General features: G+C 40.6%; 1 pseudogene; it reads left to right on the top strand.

Annotated features, from left to right (window-relative positions):
* Positions 1 to 6,870: 6,870 nt before the first annotated feature.
* On the top strand, positions 6,871 to 19,806 carry LOC144464440 (uncharacterized; annotated as a pseudogene).
* The last annotated feature ends 573 nt before the right edge of the window (positions 19,807 to 20,379 follow it).

The following is a 20,379-nucleotide window of genomic DNA, read 5'->3' as shown; positions in this document are numbered from 1 at the left end:
CAGCCTTGAGCTTAAACTGCAGCTTGCGCTCACTCAGCCTGAGCTTCACAGCCCTGCAGTGCCCTGTGAGGGTCTGTAAGTTGTTATCATGGTTGTTCTCGGCTTCTGCATCTGTATCACCGCAGCTGACCACCAGAATGTCATCCGCTATTGGTTTGATGCCAGCCAGACCCGATAGCAGTTTGTGCTGTTTGCGCTGGTAGATTTCAGGTGCAACTGAGACTCCGAATGGGAGCTTTAGCCACCTCATTCGGCCCCACGGTGTCCAGAAGGTTGGCAGACCAAGCTTGCATTGTAGGAAGGCATTGCAAGCATCCACTAGTGTAAAAATGTGAGCTTTGGGCAGCTCATACCAGTCCTCTAGCGTCGGCATATGGTAGTGAGACCTCAGCAGTGCTTGGTTCAGAGGCTTTGGATCGATACAAAGTCTGATTTTTTCTGGTTTTGCGATGGTCACCATGTTACTAATCCATGCTGTTGGCTCAGTCACCGATGTGATGTTGCCATCTCTAATATGTCTGTCCGACTCTTTCTTAACTCTCTGTTTCAAGGCAACTGGAACGTTGCGTGGCGCGCACTGTACAGGTGTTACACTGGGGTCCAGTTCAAAGTGCACCTCACCTGGGACTGACTCAATTGGGTCCTTGAAGATGTCCTGGTATCTTTGTAACAGCTGTTCCTTTGTGAGCGGTGTGGGCTGGCTTGCCTCTGCTTTTTGCAGCTCATCTGGGATTGTGATGCTCATAAGGCCCAGACGTTCACGTGTCCCCTGACAGCAGAGGCTCTTACTTGGATTCCACAATTTCAAATATGAGGTTGTGCTTCTCTCCCCGAATGATACAGTCTGTGTGGAAAGTCCCAAGTGACCACATCCATTGTCCAGAGTACAGTTTAATCCTGGATGCGCTTGGGAGTAATGCAGTTCCCGGTGAAAGCCTCTCTTTTGTCCTGCGGCTCATTACGTTGCAGGTGGCACCTGAATCTAGCTGGTATGCCTGTCTTTTCTCATTCAGAATCAGGTGTGCAAACCACTTTCGCTTTCGCCTTGGGTATTCCACAGTGTTAATGCATTCAGTGGCTAGAAACAGTCTGTCGTCAGTATCTGAGTCCCCTTCTCCTTGCTCAGCATCTTCAATCACATGCACTTTTTTTATTTTGTCCGACTTATTACTAGCTTGGCATGCTTTGGCAAAGTGGTTTGAAATGCCACACACTCTGCATATCTTGCCATAGGCTGGACATTGTTCTCTGCCTCTCTTGTGGTTGTTTCCACAATATTTACAGCTCCCTGGCGGGTCTCTCCCTGCCATTTTTCCATACATTTTCCGTCGCTCACCTTGTCTGTGCACAGCATGCACGCTGTCCGTCTGTACTTGTGGGCCTTATGCATTTCTCAGTCAGTTCTGCGAGCCGGCTGATTTCGACTGATGCCTATAGCGTCAGTTCCTGTTTGCGCTGCAAGCGCCGTCTGGTGTCCTCACTAGCAACACTGAGCACGAGCCTGAACCGTATCAGCTCGTCCTTAAGCTCTCGATACTCATATGATGACGCTCTTTCTCTCAGCCTCATCAGAAAACTGTCGATCGGTTCATCAGTCTCTTGTGTACAACATCCAAACATGTATCTTTCATAAATCACATTCTTCACCGGCTTGAAATACGTCCCCAGTGCATGCAATATAGCCTTCGGGTCCTTCTTTTGATCCTCCATTAATATGAGGCTGTGTGTGTAGATGTGCCGGCACTCGTTACCCATGCCGCTGCCCGAATTTCCTCCGACTTCTCGCTCAGACCTGTTGCCAGCAGAAAGTCCTCGAACTCTGCCCTAAAAACTTCCCAGTTTTTTGCTAAATCCCCGGACATTTGCATGCCTTCGGGTGCAGGAACATTACTCGCCATGGCGTGGTTTTCTTTAGCGGAGCTAGACTGCTTCTGACACCATGTTCCAGCATGAACTTTATTTCCATTAAAAACAAAGGCCAACCCGCACATGTGCATAAGTCCCCTTACACAGAACCTGCACTATCTTGAGATGCCACTAGGCGTCCTCCAATAACAAGCATTAACATATGCCTATAACAGTATCTTGCTCAAGGATACTTCGACATGCATGTATCAGGACCATAGATATTAATAACTAGATACTGGACAGGCCCTGTGGTGTAGTGGAGGGTATACGCAGTTATACAGGGTATACCCATCTCTTTTTCTGGCTGTTTACAGTATACCCACCTATCAACCAAAAAGCCATTGGAATGTATAGGACAGTATACCCACTTCCTCCTTGGTAACCTACTAGTACTAGTACTACACACAACTCATCAACTACCGCTACTCCACTGGACAGACCCTAACTCTCTCTCAGCATTCAGAAAGCCACTTCCTGTCACCATCCTTCTTATACAGGAATACAAACAAAGGATGGCAAAGGAGGTGTCTCGGTTATAACAATGGGACTCTGGAGGCACGTAAGGATTAAAAACCATTACATCACACTCATTGGATCCTCACACCCCACGCTTCAGGATTTATACACCCGAAGGTGCAGGGTCAGTGTTGAAAAGGCCATCCCTTGGTGTGGTTAAACCGGTTAAAGTAACATGCTCATGCTCTGTCAGTATTAGCTAGCTCTACCTGGACTATTAAAGCCAAATGTGTACTTCTGTGTTGAATGGATACAGTACCTACGGTGTAGGCTCTGCATTGAGGTAACCCTATGCCTTAGCCTGATGTGCACCTCCCTAGAAATGTAACTACAGGTCGCAGCGACGCAGACCTCCTGTCTTTTTTTGTAAGCTGAAACCATTTCCCGAATTGGAAACAAAAGCTTTTATTTATTATAATTTCACAGGTAAGAAACATTGCTCATTGCTAGGCTAATTTATACAATGTAAGATGCTAAAGGCTTGACCTAATAACATTAGCATGGCATATTTCCTTGTGAGTTGTGATGGAGCCGAATTTTGTAACGTTACTTTTGTTAAATGTTGCCATTGTCCCTGGCTTCAGAGGAGTCGAAGAAATGTCTGCTAGCCGCTAGGCTAATTTATACAATGTAAAATGCCATAGACTTGTGCTAAAAGCATTAGCATGTTGTGTTTGGGGGGAAAATGTGTTCAAAAGAAAGACAGGTGCTTTGTCTGTGAATCCTGCGAGTTATAGTGTGTACTTGTGTGTTTTGGGTGTGTTTTTAATCAACTAAACTTTACAGCACTTCACAGAATGACGCCGCTGACTAGTGTTATGGAAGTGTAACCACAGAGTTACACAGACACACCACCGCACAAGTATAAATGCTCACAACGGCGTAGACCACGTGCATAGGCTACGGCGTAGGCTCTGCAAAGAGCTGAGGCACAAGTGTAAATCCTGCTTAATTCATCTGTATGCTGTAAGGTCATGCTCCACCCTTCTTGGCTTAGATGATGGTGGCCCCCAAAAAAGAAGGATATTGACTCACAATGGTGGCACTTCTTACAGTGTGTTTTCCTTTGCTGGACTAAATTTGTGGATATCACAGTGTGCCTTTTATTTTATTTATTTAACCATTATTTAACCAGTAAAACAACAACTATTCAAACATAGTGGCCTCTCAAGAAAAACAAGCACATTTCCTTATCACTACATTGTCCATGATGTCCTTAAATTCATCAACGGATATAAGTGTTTCCAATTCTAAATGTTAGCTTCAGTAACTGACTGTTGTGCTAGATTCCTTGCCTATTGAGCATTCATTTAATTGCACTGCAAAAAAATGCAATGTTTCTGTGCAATATAGTCTGTTTTACAGTGTAACTGCAGTAATTATTATATGTTCAGAGTCAAAAATTTGTGGCCGAAGCCGAACCGAATGAAATTAAGCGCTTGGCCGAATACCGAGTACTGAATACCGAATACCATTGTTTAGTTTTTCATTAGTTTTTGCAGATGAACACCCTCCAGATTAGTATTGTCACGGTACCAAAACTGGGACCCACGGTACGATACCAGTGAAAATATCATGGTTCTGAGTAGTATCACGATACCACAGCAAAAATGAGGCAGATGTGCCTTTTGTCATTTATAAAAAGATAAATCACTTCTCTATAATACATCAATGATATTTCAATGGAATAAATTACTTATTGACTTATTCATACTTCAAAAACAGCAGCAATAAGTGATTAACATAGCGGGGATCAAAATAAAATAAATAAATAAAATAAAAATCAACCAGCCACCATCCTCCTTTGACAAGTAAATAACAGTCCCTTCATAAGTAAAGAACAATCCCTAAAGTGCGGTGAGGTTTGTGGACCGTTACCTGCCACAAAGAGAGAAATGTGAACGGCTCGTTTCTCCTCTGACACGTCACATACCTGTGTGCTGCCACGGCTCGGCTGTCCAGGTACTTTTGGGCAGTCATGACGCCAAGAAGAGGACATTATTGGAGCCGGCGTGTATCGCCGCTAAGCCTATGGCCACCGTACTTGACAGGAATACATTCCTGTCTGTGTCTGTGACCCCGGTTCAACCCACAACTGGCGGGATTCGCCTTTCGTTTCTGCTGTTGGTTGAAATCTGTACTCGCACAGCGTGCTGAATGATTTATTTTGCTCGAACAAAACTATTTTTAGTCGCAAATGCGAGTGCAGTGACGGACGGAATAAAATATCGCCACACTGCCGACATTTTACTCCGTCCGTCACCGCACGCTGTTTGATTGCGTTATCAAAACACATCGCTATTATTCGGCCTTGCTTTTCACTTATTCCACCGAATACCGAATGTGTTTTTTTGTTTTTTCAATATTCAGCCAAATATATTCGGTTACCGAATATTCGGTGCATCCCTAGCTAAAATGCCCCCCCTCCCCCCCCAAAAAAAAAAAAAAAAAAAAAAAGAATGTAGGGACCTTGGGGCACTGTCGAGCAATAAGCGAGTAGGATGCCCTCACCAGTAGCTCCTGCAGATTTTTAGTTTAAAACTTTATTTTGTCAAAACCATACATGCTTTAATTGAAGAAGAGTTCTGGTGGTATACGTAACTCTCTCAATTTGAAGAGGAATTCCGTGGAAAATGCCGAAAAAGGTCACTACAAAGTTGGACATGAACAATGAAGCAGGCCCGATCGACGCCTCCAGCTCAACCACAGACACAAGTGTGGGCGAGGTCGCCCAGAGAGCTGACAACAGGGATGTGCTGGAGGCTATAGCGTCGCTACACTCAGAGCTGATGCTCGTAAAGTCAGAGATTCGCAACAAAATCTTGGCTGAGATTTCGGAGGTTACCACCACATTGAGAGGATAGATTGCCGAAAATGACACATACCGATAGCAACACTAAGGGCCCAAATTAATACACAAAACCAAACTTTGAAAGAGCTAGCAGATTCGGCTAACGGCACTTTGGATACACTACAGGATTTGGAAGACAAGGTGAAGAAACTTTCTGGGCAAGTTAAAACTCTCTCAGAAAAATGTCTGGACCTGGAAGGCCGATCGATACGACAGAACTTGAGAGTAGTCGGAATCAAAGAGGGGAGAGAAGATGGCCAGAAAACAAGGGACTTAATGGCTCACATGTTAAAGAAGGTATTACACCTTGAAAAAGCACCAGAAATAGACTGAGCCCATAGAGCCCGGTGACAATGAGCCCCCTAGACATCTCATTGCAAGATACATTACTGTCATGCTTATGAAGACATAATACAGAAAGCGATGTCCATCAAAGATCTAACATATCTTAGCCAGCTGATCCAGATTTTCAGGGATCTCCCACCTGAAGTGGTTAGACGCCGAGCCACATTCACCCCAGTTAGAAGGATGCTACGCGACAAACCTGGGGTCAGATTTGGATTACTGTATCCCGTGAAGGTAAGAGTGTCTCAAGATGAGTCAGAGATGTTCTTCATGGATCTAGAGGAAGCCTATCAGTATGCCGAGCACCTCTCCAGACCTTCAGCTTAAGACTGAGGAGGATTTTGCATTACGGACCTCTAGAGAAAAACTGAGAATGAGGAATCTAACGTGAACCTCATACAGGTGACCATAGAATGCAGTTCTTACAGAGAGTTATCGTTTATATGTAAGGTTAAATTGCACAATTACTGTTAATAATGTTATTCACTGTAAAATGTTGTGGCCTATCCAGTTCAAGGGCTTGAAGTTATGTTTACTGACTGACCTTTACTGATGAGCCAAATTGTGTAGGGGGCTTTGCTTATATCGACAAGTGTTTGACAATTATTACTACCTGTCTATTCTGTTTTGATAGGGTGTTATTTGATAAGCATATTATTACACATTTTATGCTGAGTCGGAAATTTCCAAACTGGATTACAAAGACAGGATCACTCAGGAAGGAAATGAATAGTTCATCTTAAATCTATTTAAAGGGCAAAAAAAAAAAAAAAAATCTTTACTATTATCTTACTCGGGATACAAGCAAGATCCTCTCCTAAAAGTTATATGATTACTATAACTACCAGCAATTTCGGTTTTGGGTTCATTGTATAACTGTGGAGCTACACTTGAAGGGCAGGATGACAGGGATCAAGAACTGGTGGAGCAGTAGCGGGTGGCGAGTCTAGACTTAGACTTAGACTGTTAGACTTAGACTGTTACTCTGACGTGCTGATGTATTGCAGTAAGTGAGTTGTGTCATTTCCGGTGTTTCTGTGACAGCATCTCTGTACTGCTCTAGTGAATTCTACTAGCCTGCTTTATGCTTTCTCACTTCAGTTGCTTTAATATCTACTTCAAGTCTTAACCCACACTAATTCTGTTTAAGCACTCATAGCTCTCCTCCTTTTTACGACTTCCCTGCTAATCTCTTAGCTGTTGTTTGCACGTTACTAGCCTTGGTAGCTACATTAGCTTTACAGTTAGCGATGGCTTCTCCCTCTGCTCTTTCTTGCTCGGTGTGCCGAATGTTTAGTTATGCCTCTGCCTCCTTTAGTGACAGTGGTAATTGTAACAAGTGTAGCTTATTTGCTGCGTTGGAGGCGAGGCTTAGTGAATTAGAAGCGCGGCTTCGCACCATGGAAAATCATTCAGTAGCTGCGGTAGTTAGCCAGTCCCCTGTAGCCGGTGCGGAGCCACATAGCATAGCCTCCGCTAGCGGTCCTCCGGTAACACCCATTCAGCCGTGAGGTTGGGTAACTGTTCGCGAGAGGCGTAGCTCCAAGCCGAAGCCCACGGTTCACCACCAGCCTGTTCACGTTTCCAACCGCTTTTCCCCACTCAGCGACACACCCGCTGGGGATAAAGCTCTGGTTATTGGCAGCTCTATTCTGAGGAACGTGAAGTTAGCAACACCAGCGGCCATAGTCAAATGTATCCCTGGGGCCAGAGTGGGCGACACTGAATCAAATTTAAAACTGCTGGCTAAAGCTAAACGTAGATTCAGTAAGATTGTTATTCACGTCGGCAGCAATGACACCCGGGTACGCCAATCGGAGGTCACTAAAATTAATATTGCCTCGGTGTGTGAATATGCAAAAACGATGTCGGACTCCGTAGTTTTCTCTGGACCCCTCCCAAATCTGACCACTGATGACATGTTTAGCCGCATGTCATCATTTAATCGCTGGCTGTCCAGGTGGTGTCCAGCAAACGATGTGGGTTTTGTTAATAATTGGCAAACTTTCTGGGGAAAACCTGGTCTTATTAGGAGAGACGGCATTCATCCCACTTTGGATGGAGCTGCTCTCATTTCTAGGAACCTGGCAAATTTTATTAGTAATTCAAATCCCTGACAACCCAGAGTTGAGATCAGGACTCAGAGTCGCAGTCCTATATGCTTATCTGAGCTTCTAGTTCAGTTACCCACCCATAGTTTTCATAGTTTTATACAAACGGTGTCTGTCCCCCGACTACCTAAATTATTTAAATCCAAAATTAAACAAAGAGGAGTTGTGCATAACAACCTCATAAAAATTAAAACCTCTTCTGTGACAGAAAGACAAAACAGGAGAATTAAATGTGGACTGTTAAATATCAGGTCTCTATCGTCTAAAACAGTGTTAGTAAACGACTTAATATCAGATAATCATGTTGATATACTCAGTCTCACTGAAACCTGGCTGTGTAGAGATGAATATTTTAGTCTAAATGAGTCCAGTCCTCCCAGTCATAATAATATCCACATTCCTCGAGGCAGCGGCCGAGGAGGGGGAGTTGCAGCCATTTTTAACTCTAGTCTGTTAATCAGCCCTAAACCTAAATTAGATTATAATTCATTTGAAAGCCTCAGTCTTTTACATCCGACCTGGAAAACCTCGCAGCCACTTTTATTTGTTATAGTGTACCGTGTTCCTGGCCCGTATTCTGAATTTGTATCTGAATTCTCAGAGTTTTTATCCAGTTTAGTTCTTAAATCAGATAAAGTTATTATTGTAGGCGATTTTAACATTCATGTCGATGTTGATAATGACTCCGTGGCTACCACGTTTATCTCATTATTAGACTCCACTGGCTTCAGTCAGGGTGTACATGAACCCACTCACTGTTTTAACCATACCCTCGATCTAGTTCTGGCGTATGGAATTGAAATTGATAACCTAACAGTCTTTCCACAGAATCCCTTGCTATCGGATCATTATTTGATTACTTTTGATTTCTTTTTACTCGATTACACGCCACTCAGCAACAGTTACTATACTAGATGTTTATCAGATAGTGCTGTCGCAAAATTTAAGGAAAAGATTACTCCGTCGTAAAATTCAATACCATGTCCTTCAGTAACAGAGGTTTCCCGTACAGACTTTAACCTCTCCCGAATTGATCATCTTGTCGATAGCGCCGTAGGCTCGCTGCGAACAACACTCGACTCTGTAGCGCCTCTTAAAAAGAAGTTAACAAAGCAAAGAAAGTTCGCTCCTTGGTATAACTCTCAAACCCGTAAGTTAAAACAAATATCGCGAAAATTTGAAAGGAATTGGCGATTAACCAAACTGGAAGAATCTCGTTTAATCTGGGCAGACAGTCTCAAAACGTATAACAGGGGCCTCCGCAATGCCAGAGCAAACTATTACTCAGCATTAATAGAAGAAAACAAGAATAACCCCAGGTTTCTTTTCAGCACTGTAGCCAGGCTGACTGAGAGTCAAAGCTCTATTGAGCCTTGTATTCCTTTAGCCCTTAGCAGTAATGATTTTATGAGCTTTTTTAATGACAAAATTCTAACTATTAGAGGGAAAATTCATGACCTCCTGTCCTCGGAAAGTACCTATGTAACCTCAAACACAGCTGTAAGACCTAATATATATTTAGATTGCTTCTCCCCGATTTCTCTTCAAGAATTGACCGCAGTGATTTCTTCATCTAAATCATCAACGTGTCTCTTAGACCCAATCCCAACTCGGCTACTTAAGGAGGTCTTACCTTTAGTTAACACTCATATATTAGATATGATCAATATATCCTTATTAACAGGTTATGTACCACAGTCTTTTAAGGTAGCTGTAATTAAACCTCTCCTAAAAAAGCCCACCCTGGATCCAGAGGTGTTAGCCAACTATAGACCAATGTCTAATCTTCCCTTTATGTCAAAGATCCTTGAGAAAGTAGTCGCAGACCAGCTGTGTGATTTTCTCCATGATAATAATTTATTTGAGGAATTTCAGTCAGGATTTAGAGTGCATCATAGCACTGAGACAGCACTAGTTAAAATTACAAATGACCTTCTGATTGCTTCAGACAAAGGACTTGTCTCTGTACTTGTTTTATTAGATCTTTGTGCGGCGTTTGACACTATTGACCATCAAATTCTACTGCAGAGACTGGATCACTTAATTGGCCTAAAAGGTTCTGCACTAAGCTGGTTTAAATCTTATTTATCTGATCGTTTTCAGTTTGTTCACGTTCATAATGAATCATCCTTACGTACTAAAGTTTGTTTTGGAGTTCCGCAAGGTTCTGTGCTCGGACCAATCCTATTTACTCTATATATGCGTCCTTTAGGTAACATCATTAGAACTCACTCTGTAAATTGCCATTGTTATGCGGATGATGCACAGTTGTATTTATCTATGAAGCCAGAAGAAAGTAATCAATTAACTAAACTTCATAATTGCCTTAAAGACATAAAAACCTGGATGAGCACCAGTTTTCTGATGTTAAATTCAGACAAAACTGAAGTTATTGTTCTTGGCCCCAAACAACTCAGAGACTCTTTATCTGATGACATAGTTTCTCTAGATGGCATTGCTCTGGCCTCTAGCACTACCGTAAGAAACCTCGGAGTAACATTTGATCAAGATTTGTCTTTTAATTCTCATTTAAAACAAACCTCACGGACTGCATTTTTTCATCTGCGTAATATTGCGAAAATTAGGCCTATCCTGACCCAAAAAGATGCAGAAGAATTGGTCCACGCTTTTGTTACCTCAAGGCTGGATTACTGTAACTCTCTATTATCAGGTAGCTCTTTTAACCCAGCTAGCAGGGAATGTTCCCACAACAATGGCTAACATTCCTTATAGGTTCTGTTAATGTTTTAAAGAAAACATTTTCATCTAATGTTCACAGAACATTATACTTATGTTTCTTATTTCAAATAATGTTCCTGTATTGTTAAATGTTAACAAAGATAGAATGTTTTAGATGTAACATTCTAAGAATGTTTTGGGGATGTTAGAGAGGTAAGCAATTGTAGAATGTTCCTCTATAAAACATTACCAGAATGTTACATAATAACAAAGGAAGGACATTCTCAAAGAAACATTTTAAAAATATTTTCAGGATGTTATTAAGGCCTCTGATTACATTATGTTATTTTTTAAACATTTTTACAATGTTATATGATGATAAATGAAGAATGTGCACAAAGCAATATTTCAAAAATGTTTTCCGGATGTAACTGATGCCTCAGATCACAAATAACATGTTTCCGTAATATAATTTATAAACAAAGGAAGAACGTTTTACCCATAGAATTCTGGGGATATTTTAGGGACAATGTTTGGTAACAGATTACAGAATGTTATTTTATAAAATGTTCCCACAATGTTAAATGATGTCATATGAAGAACATTTTTAAATAAATATTTGAAAAATGTTTTGAGGATGTTATTGATACCTCAGATTATACAATGTTTTTTTCAAAAATATTTATGTGACGTGATATGTTAACAAATGTAGAACATTTGTCTACAACATGCTTAGAATATTTTGGGGATGTTGTTGAGTTAATTGATTATAGAATGTTCTTCTATAGAACATTTCCATGATGTTACAGGAAAACTACAAAAGAACATTCTCAAAGCATCATTCAGAAAATGTTTTAATGGTGTTAAAAAGGCCTCAGATTACATTATGTTATTTATAAAACATTCTTACAATGTTAGATGATGATAAATGAAGAATGTGCACAAAGCAATATTTCAAAAATGTTTTCAGGATGTAATTGATGCCTCAAATCACAAATAACATGTTTCTGTAATGTCATTTATAAACAAACGTTTTACCCATAGCATTCTGAGGATATTTTGGGGACAATGTGCCTCATTCACTAATATCTGTGCAGAAATGTTCTTACTCTCCGCAAAAAATAAGTAGGCCTACTTGCGCAAAATCACAGTCGGATTCATGACACGTGCGTACCAGCTAATTTTGTTCTCACCACTGTGCGTATGTTAGTAAATCAGAACCATTCTAAATTGACAGGTGCGTGTCCGCGATCTGCAATCAGCATACTACCACGCCCCCATTTCTCCATATAAGGAAACTGCTTGCCTAGAGTTGATTCATGAATGAAGGAAGCGGTTACACGAGGAGAGAAGTAGTAAATTTCACAGTTTGTTAGAAGCGATGGCGCCAGGTCTTACAGGAATGCCATGGGTCATTGTAAGATTGTGGAGGACACAGCATGCCAGGATGATCTTGCACACCTTCTCAGGGGTATAAAGTAGTTTGCCACCGGCCGTATCTGATCCAAACACATCCAACGGCCCTTAAGCATGCCAAAAGTGCGCTCTACGGTGCGTGTGTGGGCATGTATGTTATTATAGCGCACCTCTTGAGGGGTTTCAGGGTTTGCGTATGGTGTCATCAGCCATGTTTTAAGGCCATATGCCCGGTCACCCAAACAATATTACATTTTAACATTAACGGAATAGAGACTTACTGAAAATACTAACTTAAAACAATTGAAATAAAAGACTAGAACAAAAGATGCTCACCAACAAGCCATCCACTTCTCACAGCCCCTGCCTCCAAACGCATTCCCACTGTACTGTTTTGCAAAATAAATGAGTCGTGGGTGCCTCCTGGCCAGCAGGCCACAGCCTTAAGGATATGGCAGTTGGCATTACAGATCATCTGCACGCTGATGGAGTGATAGTTTTTCTGTTCATGTTATTGTTAATATTTTAATTGTCACAATGATGAGGGTGAACGTATGTCAATTTCATGGTAATTTAATCCATTTGGCCAATATATTAGTAAAGTAATTATTTTAAAAAATGTTAATTAAATCTCTTTTTCATGAATGTGGTTTTATAGACTCTACATGTACTTAAAAGGTATGTTTGCATTTCCTAAGTCAGTTCCTGTGCGTACGCATGGTCTGAGGCAGTTCTAAATTTGTTCGCAGAGTAAGAACAAATTCGGGTAAGAAAATATTGATGAATCCCAGATTTGTGCGTCAAATGATCGTACGCACAGTTTAAGCACAGATTTGTGCGTACGCACTGTTTGTGAATGAGGCCCAGTGTTTGGTAATAGATTACAGTATGTTATTCTATAAAATGTTCCCACAATGTTAAATGATATCATATGAAGAACATTTTTAAATAAACATTTGAAAAATGTTTTGAGGACATTATTGATACCTCAGATTACGCAATGTTCTTTTCAACAATATTTATGTGACGTGATATGTTAACAAATGTAGAACGTTTGTCTACAACACGCTTAGCGACTGGACTGGGAGACGAGACTGGTGCCAAGCAACACATAAACATTTTCCTGGTTTGCGCTGATGTATCCAGGCTTCTTTCCTTCCCTTCATCCCTCTGACGCAGGCCAGTGCCACTGAGGGGCAGTTATGTTTCCCTCTCTCTGTTTAAGCTTTATGCATCTATAGAAAAATACAATTATTGGCCGAGATACATGTGACTACACTCTCAGAAATAAGGGTACAGTACGGGTCCTTTTCTGTCCCCCAAGGTACAATTTACACTAATGTACCCCCTAGGACTAATTATTGGACCTCAAGGTAACTATATGTACCCTTTTGAGAGTACAAAAGGTACATATATGTTCCCAAGCAGTGAAGGGTACATATATATTAATATAATATTAATATTGTTCTTTCTTTAATATTAATTTTACTCTTAAATTTCAAGGTTTGTACAGTTTCCTTATTTATTCAAGTTAGATTTTAACTTTTAAGCTATAGTTGAATAACCTTGAAATAAAAGGAGTTTTTTTTAGTAGATTTGCAGATATGAAAAATGCTGATACAATTATCCAGTCAACATTGTAATTATAACATAATATTGACTGTAAGAAAATTAAAGACAACACACATGCACGTGCGCGCACGCACACACACACACACACACGGTCAAACATACACAGTAAAATCAGTTATCTACAGCCTGGCAGACAAAGCACATTAGCCTTCTATAACCTGATAGACATAGTGCAGGTCAAAACCTCCAGGTAACGGCAGCCCGATGTTGTGGATTTAGCTTCAGTTCATCACTAGCCTCCCTCTGGATGTAACGTTCCGTTGTCTGGACCTTTTAGACACACAATTTCATTTTTTCACCATTCTCTCTCTCTTTGGAAGTGTCTTGCTGCTTGCTTCTCCTGAGTATTGTTCTTCACCTTGATTTTCAAGTCTGCTTTTCATGAGCAACATTTTGTGGATGAATGAATTAACTTAGGAGAAAGTAAGTTTGTTCACAACCGTGTGTGCCTCAAATGTGAGTTTGCATTTTGCAATAAAATTAGTTCGGGGGGCATCAATCTTAGATTTCGCAAACTTGCATGTCAGCTAGCTAACGTTAGCTGTTCTCTGCCTGTAGAGACGCTTTAGCCAGCTCTACTTTTAATTGGTGCGTCAAACATGTAGCGCCAACCGTGATTGGTCGTTGGACTTAACATTGATAAAACCAACTGTCTCCCAGGCATTTTTCTCTTTTGGCCTGCAGCAGGGGGGGACGAAGCTCGTGTCATGGCACTCGCTGGCCTTTCAACTGAGGATCTTTTGAAAAAGATAAGTGAAGCAGGTATAGAGGTGACCGAAGTTGAAGCCCAGAGATTCAGAGGTAACTTAGGCTAACTACATTTAAATTTAAACGCAGTGACATGTCAGTTCACAAAACGTTAGCATTAATTAACGTTAGCATTAGGGCGCTTGGTAGTGCAAAGGGGTCTCGTAGCTCGCTCGCTAAGGTAACGTTAGCTAACATTAATAAGACTTATTTCACCAAGGTTGACTAACATAAAAGGCACTGGTAGTTTTCCTGCCAGAGTTTTTCCTCATCTCATGTATTTCAAATCGCCCCTAAATCTCGCCACAGTCAGCTAATGTAAAATGGCTCCTTTAGCTTGACGGCTAACCATTTTCCTTTCCTAGCTAATGAAAAATCACACATAACGTTACTGATCACCAAGGTTGGATAAAGTTATTGTAAAATGGCGCCTGAAGCTCGACGGCTTACCCTTTATTTTTAAATGTACAATCTAATGTAAAATTGCACATAGAGCTCACTGAGTTCGGCTTGCTAGCTAACCTTGCTAACATGAATTTCTTTCCCACTTATGAGCCAACTAAAATTAGTAAATAAAAATAAATAAATAGCGCGAATAACCACTGTGCAATGGTAGTGTAGTTTGCAAAAACTACATGTAAAAAACATCTTTCTCTGTTTTCCAGGGCTCAAAAGTAGCACCATTTACCAGCCCAATTCTAAGATGCAAGTGGTTGGTAGATTTGGTGGTGATTGAAGCAACAATGGTATTGATTGGCTAGTCAAATGGTCATTTACAACTGACTGATTGACATAAAAGTTAATTTTACACCCAGCTACAACTAATGTAAGATGCGATAAAATTACTGTTTGCTTTGCATGGAAAGTTAAATAACTTTAAGGCGTCATAGTGGTGGTAATTTAGCTGTTTATACGTATATGGGGTGTGTTTTCTTAAACTTTTGATATAGATATATGATGGAGGAAACACTGAATGCTACTGTAATTAATTTAGCATGGCTAAGGCATGCTTTGTGTTTTTGGCAGAAAGCTAATATTATCTCCTTAGCTAAGTTAGCTGAGTTTGTATTGTTTTGTCTTGACTGCTTTCACGTGAAGTGTGCAGCCATTTCATCTCCCTCTGTTTACTTTTTTCAGATAATGATGTGGATGGTGACACAGTGGATTGTGGCCTCACAGAGACTATGGTTGCCCACTTGTTTCAAGGATCTTTCAAGAAGCAGGTCAAATTCAATCAATTTGTGAACACACTAAAGGATCCAGTGATAACTCTGACTTTAGAGCATGTGCTTCCAGAGGAATGGCAGCAATCCACTAGTTCAGCCACATCAAGGTGAGTGTGTGTATGATTTTTTGCTGATGATTTGCTCATATAATTAAAAGAAAAAATCTGCTTTATTACAGCAGTAGAGCTAGTGGGAGACTGCCTGCTAGTTTTGACATCCCATCATTCCCCAGACATCTACAAACAAAACTAGACAACAAAGAACCATGTCAGAAAAACCCAAAGGATAGACACACAATAATCAGAGTTCTCTACGAAGCTGTGGCACAATACACAATGTAAGTGTGTTGAAGGTAATTTCATTTCAGCTCAGTTTGAGTTGTTACTGGCATGTTGCTGTCATTATGGTTAAGGGTATCAACTTATCCAGTCAGAGAAACATTTCCACGGTCAGTGGTGCATATCTTGGTGAAAAAGAAAGCTACTGAATCAAAACTCCTGCCTCATTTACTTTGCTCAGTAGAATGTATGAGCCTCCTAGGTTGTGAGTCAGACATGAAGGCAAGGACACAGTTAACATGGTTGTAGCTGTAATTTGGACATAATGATTCCTGTTTTGAGTCAGATGTGTATTTGTGAGCATTTCTCTCTCTCTCTCTTTCTCTCTCTCTCTCTCTCTCTCTCTCTCAAAATTCTCATAAGGCATCAAGCGTTCTTGGTGAGGATCCATCCTCCATTGAGGCTCATGTGAAGGTTCTGCACAGCCAGTACCAGAAGATGCAACCAGACACCAAGATCGTACGAGACCGTATGCAGCAAACCTTTGCATGGCGGCAAAAGGAGATTGCAGATGGCATGACTGTGGACGACACTTTCTTGAGGACACCAACCGGGGTAAGTGAAAACATATCTTAAAGTAATAGTTGGAATTCTTATCCATATAGTGTAAATGAAACAGTAATTCATCAACATTAAAAATGAATTAATGACTGTGAATTTGAATGGCTTTATATCATGAAAAGTGACATGTAGCCTGAACTCTGATTCTAAATAAAGCTCAATTTTTCATCTGTATAATTCATGGACCTGCGAATATACCCCGTCATTGTCCGCAAGTTTGTTTTTGTAAGGTTTCTACTAACTGTTTGAGACCTCTTAAAGGGGCAATAAGCGGAATTCATCATTCATCATTTTTAAATTGAAGGCATTAAAGGACAACTTCGGTATTTTTCAATCTGGGCTCTATTGCCCCATGTGTATGTGTGTGTATGATTCATGGGTACCACTCGTTCTAAAATTGGTTCAGTATTGAGGGAGGCGGATGCAGCCGGGAGCCGCGAAACGAGCTAAAACGGTAACGTGGGCAAATGCGTCCCGTATAAGTTTGCGCATTAAAAGTGTTTTTTTTTTCACCACTGACCGGTTCAGATCACCAGTGCTATCTCTGTAAATAGCATACTAGCCTTTCCCTTACCTCTGGGCTGTGTGATGTCACGAGCTTTGCTCCACTGTGTCTGTAGCTCTCTCTACTTGTGGGACAGCCGTTTTCTTGAGGAAGAGGTGTTTCGGGATTGGATGTCTTCTCTTCTTCGGCTGGCAGTAGTCATCTTGGGAGAAGTGAGCACTGCAGACCCGATGGTCTGCAAGGCGCAGTGTCTGGACAGGAGTGTTAGCATCCATCTGTAGCACAACTAGCCACAACTTCAGCATCTTGCTGTCCGACAAAGGCAGCCTATGAAAGCTGTACGGGGTGTTGCATGACATCCTGTTCTTGCGTTCGGGAAAAAAGGCCCGTTTATTTGAGCACTCCAAAAACTCCGGTAACATTCCAGGGGGTAGCATGTAAAAGACTCTCTGACTCTGACTCTTTTAGCGTAACACACACACTTCATACACACATACTCACTTACAGTACCCAGCGGGGCAGCCCTCCCCCTCTCTGCTCCAACACTGACTGACAGCTGACTCCACTCATACCACACTCACCACTGCCCCAGGGCCACTACGATATGCTATCTACAGAGATAGCACTGGCGATCTGAACCGGTCAGTGGCGAAAAGAAGCACTTCTAATGCACAAACTTGTTTCGCGGCTCCTGGCTGCATCCGCTTCCCTCAATACTGAACCAATTTTAGAACGAGTGGTACCCATGAATCATACGCACACATACACATAGGGAAATAGAGCCCAGGTTGAAAAATACCGAAGTTATCCTTTAAGAAATCGCTATGTGAAGAACTATGGGTGTGGTTTCATTTGTAGTATAGTCACACGTCACACATCCTCTCTGTGTGTTGATCTCCAGCCTCTTGTTTACATGCCAGCCTGGCTTTGATGTCCTGATGATTGGAATTGAAGTGAGATTGAGGTTTGTGTGTTAGGAGCTGGGACTGAAATATCCTTTCCTTTAAAGAGTGCACATCCACTGTACTGATGCAGTAATTTTCTTGATGGTGTGTGTGTCAGAGAGAGAGAGAGCAAGCCACAATCTACACAGATGATGCCAGATATGATAATGCCAGAGACTTGATGGTTCCAGTGGAGGCAGGACATGACAAAGCTTGCACTGGATTTACATTGACCATGATGAACCGTGTACACAAAGCATTTACAAAAAAGACAGATTAAGTTTTAAGACAAGAATGAGTGATGTCTACAACTGCCTACTTAAAACTTTCACCACTGCTCATGCTGTTACCACATTGGTACTACTACTTAACTTACTTACTGTGTCTTAAATTTGTTTGAGAAAGAATTGTGTTTTGCGCTTCAATTTAAACGGGTTAATTTTCAAATATCCTACCTTCTACATCTACTGCAGTTACTTTATTTACAGTACAGCTTGAAATACTTAAGTTACTGATCCAGGTACTTCAAGTACTCTACAATTATCATCCTTGGCGTGTTAAACAAACATAACACAGAGGGATCTATTTTCATTCCGGTGCAAGTCCAGTTTTTGTCCAAATCCTGGCATAACAGCAATTTTGCGCAGGTGCAAGTGCAGCTGCGCTGCATGCACTAGCAAGTTTGGTGAACTGGCTTATATTCTGATTTTCATTCTGAATTATCTGCTTTTCTAAACCATTTTTCTCTCTCTCTCTTCATTTTTAGAGGCATGCCAGAGGAACCACCCCAAGACCCTTCAGAAAACCATTGATCTATGCATCTCAGATACCCTGAGATATGCTCCCCACAGAAGGAGTCTGGTCAGTGTTTTGATTTGGTGAAAAACACATATTTAAAAAAAGATGCAACCCCCCACCATACAATTTGTGATAAAATGTGAGCAGATATTGCATATTTGTGAATTGTGAATGATGCACATTGAGAGACTTTTCTTTCTGTCATTAGGTTTATTTTTTGATTATTATTATTGCATGAATTCTAGTTGAAATGCGGAAATACACAACAGATAAGAATGTGTGCAATGATGCAGTCTAGTTTTTTGTTTGGAGGGAAGTTGTGTGGGTGTGCTGACTTAAGGGGTGTACTACAAAGCGAGATTAGTGTGTTTAGCAAGGTATGTTGAGTCTAAAGCCAGGCTTTTCTGTATCACAAATGGTGGCTTTCTTTTAATCTGGATAGATCACCATGGTAACTTATGGTTAGCTCATAACCTAGTCCTGACCAGGTTATGTTCAGAGTTTCATCTTAAATAAAAAGCACCATTATTTCACCATTTGAGTCCGTTGGAGATGGCGTCACCTTTCCATTGAAAGTCCAGTGGAGCTGGGAGTCAGAATCGTTCGAGCATCACGACGGAGGGAGGGTTTTTGGAGATCGCACTTTTGGCTGTGATCACTTTTTGTTGAATTCTTTGTAGCTCTCCATTAAAACAATCTTCTCCTTTTGCCTGAAATAAACAGCCTACATTTGCTGCATTTTGCACAGAAGTAGAATCATATGACACCAAACGTCCCCTTTTATGTGAACGTGCACAGAGCACAAAGCTGAGACTCTGACTTAACAAATCAGGTTGATAACCACCGTTGTTATGTGAATAAAGTGAGCCTACACAGAGAAAACATGTCATTATTTGACTCTGCCCTGTTTACTTCAATATTATATAGTAATAATAGTATAGTAATTATTAGTCATTGTATTATTATCACTGGATATTACCTTACTTTTCTTTGTATCTACTTTACTTGGATATTAATGGTTATTTCCAGTAATTACTTCATAATTAATGGTATGTAATTTAAAGGATTACCAAAAAACATCTGATGAATCAGAAACAATTATGATTTTAAATACTCTTTTTGTTATAATGCAGGTGAATGAGGCAAGTGGACCCAGTTCAGAGGATGACTCCTGTCCTGCAGAGTGTGAGGGGAGCCCCACACTGCTGTCGGAAACATCTGACATATGAACACACAGTACATACAGTACACACACATGCACGCACACACACACACGCACGCACGCACACATGTTTTTGTACTTTTGTTTTTTTGTCTTGTATTGTGTTATTCAAAGTGGTTTATTGTTACATATAGTAGATGACCTTTTTTGTTTTGTTCTTGTATGGCTTTATTTTTAAATTGTTCTAAAAGGTCTAAAAGTTTTTGAATTAAAAGGTTGTTAAATATTTACATGGGTTCACTGTCAAATTCTATTATGAAGTAAATTGTCAGTGATTCTATGACCAGTGGTTGGTCAGTAAAGTTTAATCTTGAAATTGAATGGTGATGTCATAATATTTCAATGTTTAAATATTTCAATTTAAAATTATAACACAACATTTGTAGATTTTTTTTTTCAAAGCATGTTATACAGCCCTCAAGTAATATCATTCTGGAAACATTAAAAACTGTCAGCTGGAAACCTTTTAAAGAACATTAAGGCATAATGTTATAACAGTGTTTTCATTTGTAACATTTTAAGAAGGTTATCACAAAATATTTTTACAGTGTTTTTAGAGAACATTCTCTCAGAATGTTTT

The sequence above is a fragment of the Epinephelus lanceolatus genome, chromosome 10 (assembly GCF_041903045.1).
Source record: "Epinephelus lanceolatus isolate andai-2023 chromosome 10, ASM4190304v1, whole genome shotgun sequence".
NCBI lineage: Eukaryota > Metazoa > Chordata > Actinopteri > Perciformes > Serranidae > Epinephelus > Epinephelus lanceolatus.
This window is presented reverse-complemented; position numbering and strand designations above follow the sequence as displayed.